Consider the following 9,940-nt stretch of genomic DNA (forward strand, 5'->3'; position numbering starts at 1 on the left):
TTAATCATCACGAGACGCTTGTTGGAGAAGCTCATTCCCTGGGAGTTGAAAAAATTCTTTTCAAAGAAAAGTCAGAGTACCAGGAGGTTCTGGTTTTCGAGGTTCAGCATCTTAACTGCAGATAGCTCAACTGTTTATTTACACTGCACTTGTTGTTCTGTATCATTTCTAGTCTTCTTCTGTGCATTAATGGATTCTATACCTTCCTTGCAGTCCTCAACATATGGAAGAGTGCTTGTGCTCGATGGCATTGTTAAATTGACTGAGAAAGATGAGTGTGCCAATCAGGAGATGATTGCTCCTCTCCTGCTGTGTTCAATTGAATCACTAAAGAATTGCTGGTTTCTCCTCGTTCTTTGAACACATCATTTTGGTGATTAAAGTAATACCACAGCACTTATGCTCATCTATTTATAGTTTTAGACATCATAGGAGTATCAGCTCGAATCATGTTTTAACACCTATTGGAATTTCTCTTCTCCATGACCTCTGATGCTAGCTATTGAAGACAAACTTTAAATAAATGTTTGCCCTCTCTAAGAGTTTAAACGTTTGGACGAGATAGATTTAACATGGCATCAGAATTGGCAAAAATTTGGGTTCAAATCTTGTCACTGTCCATTTATAAAAATTGTGGACGTATAAGGCCTTTAGGTGAAAAAATAAAAATAAAAATAAAATAATTCTAGTCTATGTGAAGAGGCGTCTTTAAGACAAATTTTGAATAAATAATAAATGCAAACCCTCTTTAACAACTACCTTTAGATGAGGTGGTTCAAAACTAGCATCCTAGAGATTCCCTCTACTAATTTTGGGATAACCACAATTTAAAGTGAATAAAGGGGTTTCCTTAAGTTACAAGCTTATCAAGTAGAAGTGCAACTGGTTGTCCGCATAATATTGCTATATATCTTTTCCGCCTTATTTTGGCACCATTGGTTTTTACGCTCCTGTTGATTATGCGAGTACAGGTTCTGGTTGTAGGTGGTGCTGATGGTGGAGTCCTTAGGGAAATATCTAGTCATAGTTCTGTAGAGCTGTTCAATATTTGTGAGATAGATCAGATGGTTATAGATGCGAGTAATTGGATTTTATCAAAGAAATACTGTCAGTGGCCAGATTTTTGTTGGTTCATTAGATAACTGTCTATAATTTGTTGTATTATAGGTAAGTAAGAATTTTTTTTCCAGAGTTAGCTATTGGTTTTGAGGATCCTCGTGNGATAACTGTCTATAATTTGTTGTATTATAGGTAAGTAAGAATTTTTTTTCCAGAGTTAGCTATTGGTTTTGAGGATCCTCGTGTGCGACTTCATGTTGGTGATGGTATGCTGAAAACCTCTCAACATCTCTTCATGGTCGAGAATTGAAAAAATATGGACCCCTAATTTTAATGATTCATCTATACGTTCTTTCCCTTTTTATTTCTTCCACCCGCCCTTGACACGTAAGAGAGATTTTGTTTTTATTTGACCTCAGTGGGGCTTACCATATCATGCAACGCCATCGAATACAAAAAAGATTCCGTTCTACTCAAAGCCGGCCTTGGAGCATAGCAACTAAGGCAATGGCCTAGGGTCTCCTATTGGGACTCCAAAGTTGGGGGCCTCGAGGGAAAAAAATCCTACTTATATGATATTCATTTAAACATTTAATGTTGTTACGCTTACAAAAAAAATTATACATAAGGGCCTCATAATAAATAATCGCCTAGAGCCTCAAAATTATCAGGACCGGCCTTGATTCTACTCTACAAAAAAATTATGTTTATCCATTCATTTTCAAGTACTACGTCACATTTTGGCATAATATTGGTTTCTTGATTTTGACAGTAGCTGAATTTCTAAGGCATGTGCCTGAGGGGAAATATGATGCAATTATAATTGACTCATCAGACCCTGTATGTATGTGTTGGCGGTAAAATTTATTCGTTAACAAGTCTCTTCAGGGCTTCATTACATCATCTCTCCATTGTTGTTCTAATTTTGTCTAGGTGATTTCTGTTTTTAAGTGAACGAGTGATTGAGTTAGACGAGTTTTTTTTCTTTCTTTCATATACTGGTTGTATGCAGTTTTTGGTTAATTAAAATTAGTAATTATGACAAGAATTTAAACTTTACCTTTTCTTCTTTATACTCCATTGGTTTATTTATGTCTTACATCATCTCTGTGGATGTTGTTCAATGGTGAGTGAATGTGAAAGCATTTTCCCTTGCAACCTGAGATTCATTTCCCAAATGAAGTCCCCAACAACACATTTGATTCCTATTTATTAGTCATTTTCCATCGTAGGTCACCCTCATATCAAATGTGTTTATCCCAGGATCTCATTCTTTTTTTCTTTTTTTTTTGGTTCTCAACCTAGGTCCTGCTCAGGAGCTCGTGGAGCGACCATTCTTTGAGACCACGGCTAGAGCATTAAGGCCTGGTGGTGTACCACGTAACATGGCAGAGAGTATGTGGTTCCATACACATCTGATTCAGGACATGATTTTTATATGCCGTGAAACATGCAAAGGTTCCGTCCACTATGCGTGGGCAAGTGTTCCTACATATCCAAGGTACTATTTAGCCGTTACATAAGGATTTATATTAAGACATTTTTGGCTAAGCCTTTAAAAAGTGGGAGTATTTATTAGTAACTTTTAAGCTTAGCCAAATATATGTCAAAACTGAAAATAACATTTTATTTGCCATACATGTTGCCAAATATGCAGTAGAATTAACTTTAGTTCAAATATTTTCTTCTTTGAACGCAAGCAATTTCCTACTTTTTGAACAAGCACTTTTACTCTTTTTTAGGCTTTAGCCAAACATGCTTGGAGTTCTGTTACTTCAATTTGCCTATGCATTTCATGTAGAAGTTACTTCAAGTTGCCAATTCATTTCATGCAGAAGTTAGTTCTGCTTCAACATTTGCTATTGTTATATGCTTACGATTTTCTTTATTAGTTAAAAATATCATGCTTTTTTTTATTTGGGAAAGGAAAAAAACTTGGTATGTAAGTTAAACAAATCCTTATATGGCCTCAAGCAACATCTTGACAGTGGTATTTAATGTTTGACAAGATTATAAACTCTCTTGGTTTTGTCGAAAATACAGTTAATCAATGCATTTATCTCAAAATTAGTGAGAGAAATTTTATTTTTCTTGTCCTGTATGTTGATGATATTTTACTTGCTAGCAGTAACTTAGGATTGCTTCTTGAGACAAAGAAAGTGTTGTCTGCTAATTTTGAGATGAAGGATCTTGAAGAAGCTTCCTATGTACTTGGTATTGAAATACATCATGATAGGAATCATGGCTTATTGGGGTTTTCTCAGAAAGCTTATATACGACGTGTTCTAAAAATATTTAATATGCAGAACTGTGCGGCTGGTGATGTACTTATCATAAAAGGAGATAAATTTAACAAAATTCAATGTCCAAGAAATGAGCTAGAAAGAGAATCTATGAAGACGATATTGTATGCTAGTGCTATGGGGAGCTTGTTGTATGCTCAAATTTGCACTAGACCATATATAGCCTACGCAGTCAGTGTCATTAGTAGATTTCAGTCAAATTCAGGATAAGAGCATTAGAAAGCAATTAAGAATCTTATGAGATACTTAATGAAAACTGAAGGTTATATGCTTATATTTCAGCGTTCAAATCATCTTGAGGTGGTAGGCTATTTAGAATTTGATTTTGCTGGTTGTCAAGATGATTTGAAATTAACCTCGAGTTATATTTTCACGTTAGCTGGTAGTGCTATCTCTTGGAAAAGTGCTAAACAGACTCTAGTGGCATCTTCTACTACGCAAACTGAATTTGTAGCATGTTATGGGGTTACAGTCCAAGCCATTTAGTTAAGAAATTTTATCTCTAGTTTGAAAGTTGTTGATTCAATCTCAAGACCGATCATCATCTACTGTAATAAAAGTGCAACAGTATTCTTTTCAAAGAATAATAAAAGTTCTGGTGAGTCAAAGTATATTGACATCAAATATTTGGTGGTTAGAAACAAAGTCAAGGAAGGATAGACGAAAATAGAGCATATCAATACAGAGGCAATGATTGCAGACCCTTTGACTAAGGAACTCACTCCAAAAGTCTTTAAGATACATGTTGTTAATATGGGCATTGTGGAAACATTTTATGTTTTTGGTTAGTGGGAGTTAATTATGAATTATGTTTTGGGCTTGATCTCTTAGTGGGGTACGTAGACAACTCATATGTTTTCGGATACAGCCCCTTCTGATAATAAAATATTTTCCTATATCCATGAATGATTTTGAGCATGTGTTTGACTTATGTCTTTTTATAATATTATTGTGATATCGAGATATGACAGATAATGACATAAGATGAATCTCTTTTAGAGACATGTAGCTTCATTTTGATCAGAAGCATTATGAGGATCAATATGAATTATCACAGTTTTTTATCACATTTAGTGCTAAGTTCATACCATATACTACCACAATGGTTGGAGGGTGGGGATCCATGTCGATAAGGATGTTAGCATTTGTAGCTGTGGAATGATCTTACATCGTTTAATTGGTGTAATGACTTCCATGTTCGGTGTTAATATTCTTGTTGGACCGGATGATGTTACGTAAGGTGTCATCATTTGAGCTATACTTTTTGTGGCCACCTATGTAGTCTAACCTTAGTGTTAAAACTTTGTTATAACAATCAAATATTTGCTCAAGTGGGAGAATGTCGGAATAATTTCATATGTGGGCTTCACATTCGATTGCAAATTTTACGGGTTAGATGTATGGATCATAATGATATTTGTATTTAGGCCAAGTTTATTAAGTGATAAATATGTCTTTTACACCTTACGGGTTGTGATTAATTCGATGTTGTAATTTTAAACATGTGGGTCGAAAATAAACTCTAATTAGAATTCTAGTAGTAATGGGACGACTCTATTATTTCCTATATAAAGGCTAGGTCCCTTATCCTCTTTATATGATTTTTTTTTTTGGCTTGCCCCATTGATGGCCAATACTTTTGTGAGGAGCAAGGGGGGGAAGATCTGACTGCTATTATAACTATTATTCATATCAACGATGGCTTCCGCAGGTATGAATTCATTTTATTAATTTATTATATGGTGATTCTTGATTCTTAGCATGATTACAATTAAATTCAACATTATATACTCATTAACCTGACATAAATTGGTTCTTATTTAGTTTTTGCATATGTGACGCAGTGGTGTAATAGGATATCCGTTATGATCAACGAAAGGGCCATACGTTGACTTTATGCACCCTATCAACCCTATTGAGAAGCTACCTGTGCACTCGAGTATCGAAGCAAACTCAGATTTTACAACTCTGAGGTGCTTTCTTTTCTCCCTTTAAATGTCTAAATTGCGCTTTTGGTGACCTTATATGAAAATCCTTTGATACTGCTAATGAGGTTATTACCTGTTTTCTTGCACGTTCACTTCATAATAAATGGCATGTTCGAAGTTGAAAAGAGAGCAACCTCAAGTACAGCGGTGAATCCAGGATCGAAGTCCAACTAGGGTGGGTTGACCGTTGACTGTTTATCGTCGACTATCGGACTAGGACAGGTTGACCGTTGACCGTCAACGATCGTAATAGTCCAATTATTTAATAAAATTAGTTATATAATATTAAAAGTTATTCAATATATATGTAAATAAACTGAAACATCAAAATCGTATACATATGAAAATATACTTCAATACAACCCAAAATAGTAAAAAAAAAATAAAAATACAATACCACCTTACTCAGTTACTCTGTAATTGTAAACTTAGGCAACTGTATTCTACGGGGTCTCATGATTTGAAAACCTTGCAATATTGTCTCATTCTCAAGTTTTTTAAAAATAGCTTTCTCCACATAAACAACCAAATTATCATTCAACCAGTCATCTCCCATTTTGTTGTGCAAATCACTCTTGATTAGATTCATAGCAGAAAATACCCTTTCAACACTTGCAGTTGCCACATGTAATATCAATGCCAAGGTGAGCAGCCTATAAACCAGTGGAAAATAACAGGAACTTCCAGTTTCAACCAACTTCTAAACTACACAAGATATGCTATTGAGATTAAAGAAAGCTTCCTCCATTCTCACAAGCAAAAGAAACTTATCAAACTGAGGTCTAAGTAATAAAAGTTCTTCACTATTGAAGTCCAAAGGATAGAACTGAGCAAGACGTAGCAATTTATTCTTATCAAAAGCTGCAAATGAATCTCTTGAACTTAAACATGAAATACAAGTAAAGAGCTCAGTAGTTGTTTCTAGAAAATGATCATTCAACTCTTGCAAGATTGAGTCTATCACATGACAATACAAATCAACATAAAAGCGATGAAAATAAGTCACCTACTGAGCTACACGCCTAGGTTGACCTTTCACTAGTACAATATCCTCCATATTGGGCACTAAAATATGTCTATCAACACAAAACTCAATCACCCTACTCAATAAAGTATCCCAACCATTCTCTCTCAAGTTTTGCAATGCACACTTACACAAATTCAATAACCTCGTTGCATTTTGAATATCCTGGTCCTTTTTCTATAAGGCTTGTGAAAGGTCGTCTGTAATTAGAAGAATTTCAAACATAAAGTGGAGACTAAACAAAAACTAAAAATCTTGCATAGCGTTCATCTGTCTTACGGTCGAAGATTTTTTATCTGAATGTACGCCATCTTCTAATATATTTTCAAGAACATCTATGATAGCATTAAACATATTAATGAAACGAGTAATTGTCAGTAGATGTGAGCCCCACCTAGTATCATCTGGGCGTGCCAAACTCATTTCTTGAAACTGACCACTTCCACCAGTAAGTTCCCCAATATTACGCTTCTCCAGAATATTAGCTTGATAAATTGTTCAAAGAGCATCTACACGCTTACATGATGCACAAACCAAATTCACAATAATAGCAAGTACGTCAAACAAATTACCAAGCATACAATTCCTTCGTGCGATAGATATAATTGCCAACTGAAGCTGGTGAGCAAAGCAATGAACATACATAGTATGTGGGTTCTCTCTTAAAATTAAAGCTTTCAACCCATTGAACTCACTTGACATATTACTTGCTCCATCATAGCCTTGACCTCTCAGGCTAGATATGCTCAACCTATGTGTAGAAAGCATTGCATCAATGAAATCCTTCAGTGATTGGGCACAAGTATTAATGACATGGGACATACCCAAAAAACGCTCCTTCACTTGCCTACTTTTATCAACAAACCTCAAAATAACTGCCATTTGTTCTTTCATAGAATTATCACGAGCCTCATCAACCAAAATTGAAAACAAAGAATCACCCATCTCATTGATAATAGCCCTTGTCGTCTCTACGACATAACAATTAATCAAATCCTTTTGGATGGTTGATGAAGTCATTTGGTCAATTTCCAGGAGTATTACTAAATAGTACTTCTTTAATTTCTTTACAAGGAGCTATATACCAGTTTAGTAACTTAATTAGATTTCCTTTATTAAGGGACTCTTTCGATTCATCATGACCACGAAATGACAATCCTTGCATCAAGAGGAATTTAGTACAATCTAGCACCGCATTCAACCTGGTCTTATAACTTTGTTGTTGACTACTACTTTAGCTAGACATAACATAGGAGATACTTTGCTTTTGATTCATCAATTTGGTACACTTTGCAAAAGCTTGATTATGAGCACTATCAAAGAGACCGACATGATCTTTCAATGTCTTTTTGTGCTTCCAATCCCTAAAGCCGGTCTTAGTAAATATATGGCCACCTCCTTGACCCCTTCTATCGGGTTTGAACAAATAGCTATGCAAACAATATGCCGTATCCTTTTCTATACTGTATTCCAACCAATGAAATTCAGAGAACTATTCTTTTCTAAAACATCTATTATCATTCCCCATTGGTCTTCTTGGAAAATCATGTCTATATGGTTGACAAGGATCCTTCTCCAAGTATGCCATCCTAACATCCTTTCTGATATTAGGATCATACGACTCGATAGGGGGGCATATCCCTGGATCAGATACAAGATCATCCACTTTAAATTGAGCCCGAGACTTCTTTGTGTTATTCAATAACTCTTGTGCTAGACTAGAATCAGTGGCGGGACTAGATGCACAACTAGAAGTAGAAGAATTGGGTATGGACTTTCGTTTTGGTTGAAAAAATCGAAAATCGTTCCATAATCTGCAAATGTCCCAATTCATTTTTCAATTACAATTGATTAAAAAAATAACTAAGTACACACGAGTTATAAAACCAACAAAGAATCAGATTAATGGACACAAAAACATCATGTTTTATGGTTAAATTTTATCATGCAGGGAATTTCACCCCAGTCAATCTGTCATTACAAGAGGAAATTATTACAGTAATTGTTCTACACAACAACAACACTCATCACTCTATAAAGACATATCTTTCTAATAGAACAGTTAATTCTCACAATAAATTTGTGTCCCATATCTTTCTAATAGAACAGTCAATTCTCACAATTCATATATACAAACTATCTGAGAACAATTCAACATTTGAGAAACGTGGCCGATAAGAAATATAACACATCCGAGCAAAAGAATTGATGATCTGTTTCCTTTTTCTCTTTCTACTAAAATCATTGTTTGCCCACTAACCACTAACCAGTCAACTAGAGTAATCATATATCCAATAATGTTTAATCATGTAGGCTTTTATAATGTTCCAACTTCCAACCCTATTCACAACTATGGGTGGTTTGATTTGGCATTTCAAGAATTGAAATTGAACCATAAATTTCGATTCTTTTGTATTCAATCACTATAAGAAAATTGAAATCGAATGTTATGATTCCGGTTCTAGATTTCAATTCAATTCTACAAAAATAAATATTCTTCAAAAAATTCACAATTCAATCAGTAGGCACTAGGTAGTTGAGTACAGTAACAAAATCCAACAAAATCAAAATAGCGAAATCAAAATAGAACAAAATCAAAAAAAGGAACAAAAAAAATAAAGAGGAAAAGCCGGAAAGAAAAAGAGTTGCCAGTCGGCAGACTCGGCACTCAGCAGGCAGCAGTAGGCACTTTGGGCCTTCGAGTTCGACAGTTTCGGTCTGCAGCGAGCCAGCGATTGCCTGTCTGCGGTGTGGATTGGAGAAAGAAGAAGCAAGGTTGAATCAAGGAAAAGAGTTTGGCATTTTGGGAAAAATCACAAATCACAACCCAGCCGGCAGCTACCACGAAGTCACGAGCGATTCAAATGAAATGGCAAATGGGTATTAATATGGGTAATGGGTTTGGATAAATTAATTTGACATTTGGGCTAAATAATACGAGGCCCAACATTTTGTGCAAAAGCCCAGACCAACAAAAAAAAAAACTAAACGGGTTTCCATCTTCCTTCTTCTTCTCCAGGCAACTCGGCGACCACACTGCCCGGCGGCTCTGCAGATTCCGGCGGAGCCAGAATGCGCGACTGCGTCCCCTCGTCGGGTTTTGGCTCCGCGCCTGCTCAAGTACTATAGTTCCTAACTCTTTTTGTAATCATTACATTTTTCTCGAGTGCATGAACTGAAAATGAATACAACTGAAGATTTTTAATACAAGAGCTGTTTGTTGTGTGATCATAATACTCTCCATTTTCGTATGCTTGACAGATTCATAAAACTGCATTTGCCTTGCCCTCTTTCGTCAAGAGGGAGGTGAAAGCTCTTCAAGATTTCTCTACCCTGCCAGGAGGAATCCAGGTGCTGTAGTCGCTTTTTGGTATTTCAAGTTCTTCTCATATACATGTGTTTTGGAGTTTAGACAGATAGTCATTGACAACGAATACATGGAATAAGAGTAGAGGCATGAATGATTCTAACTTCAATCCCAGGAAGCAAAATGAGTTGAGTGAACAAAATACAGTAATGTAATATGGATTGATTTGCTGGCCAAACTTTAATCTGCAAGTAACTTT

General features: G+C 35.6%; 1 pseudogene; it reads left to right on the plus strand.

Annotated features, from left to right (window-relative positions):
- Window positions 1–8: 8 nt before the first annotated feature.
- On the plus strand, window positions 9–9,734 carry LOC111406583 (annotated as a pseudogene).
- The last annotated feature ends 206 nt before the right edge of the window (window positions 9,735–9,940 follow it).

The sequence above is a fragment of the Olea europaea genome, chromosome 12, assembly GCF_002742605.1.
Source record: "Olea europaea var. sylvestris chromosome 12, O_europaea_v1, whole genome shotgun sequence".
Classification (NCBI taxonomy): domain Eukaryota; kingdom Viridiplantae; phylum Streptophyta; class Magnoliopsida; order Lamiales; family Oleaceae; genus Olea; species Olea europaea.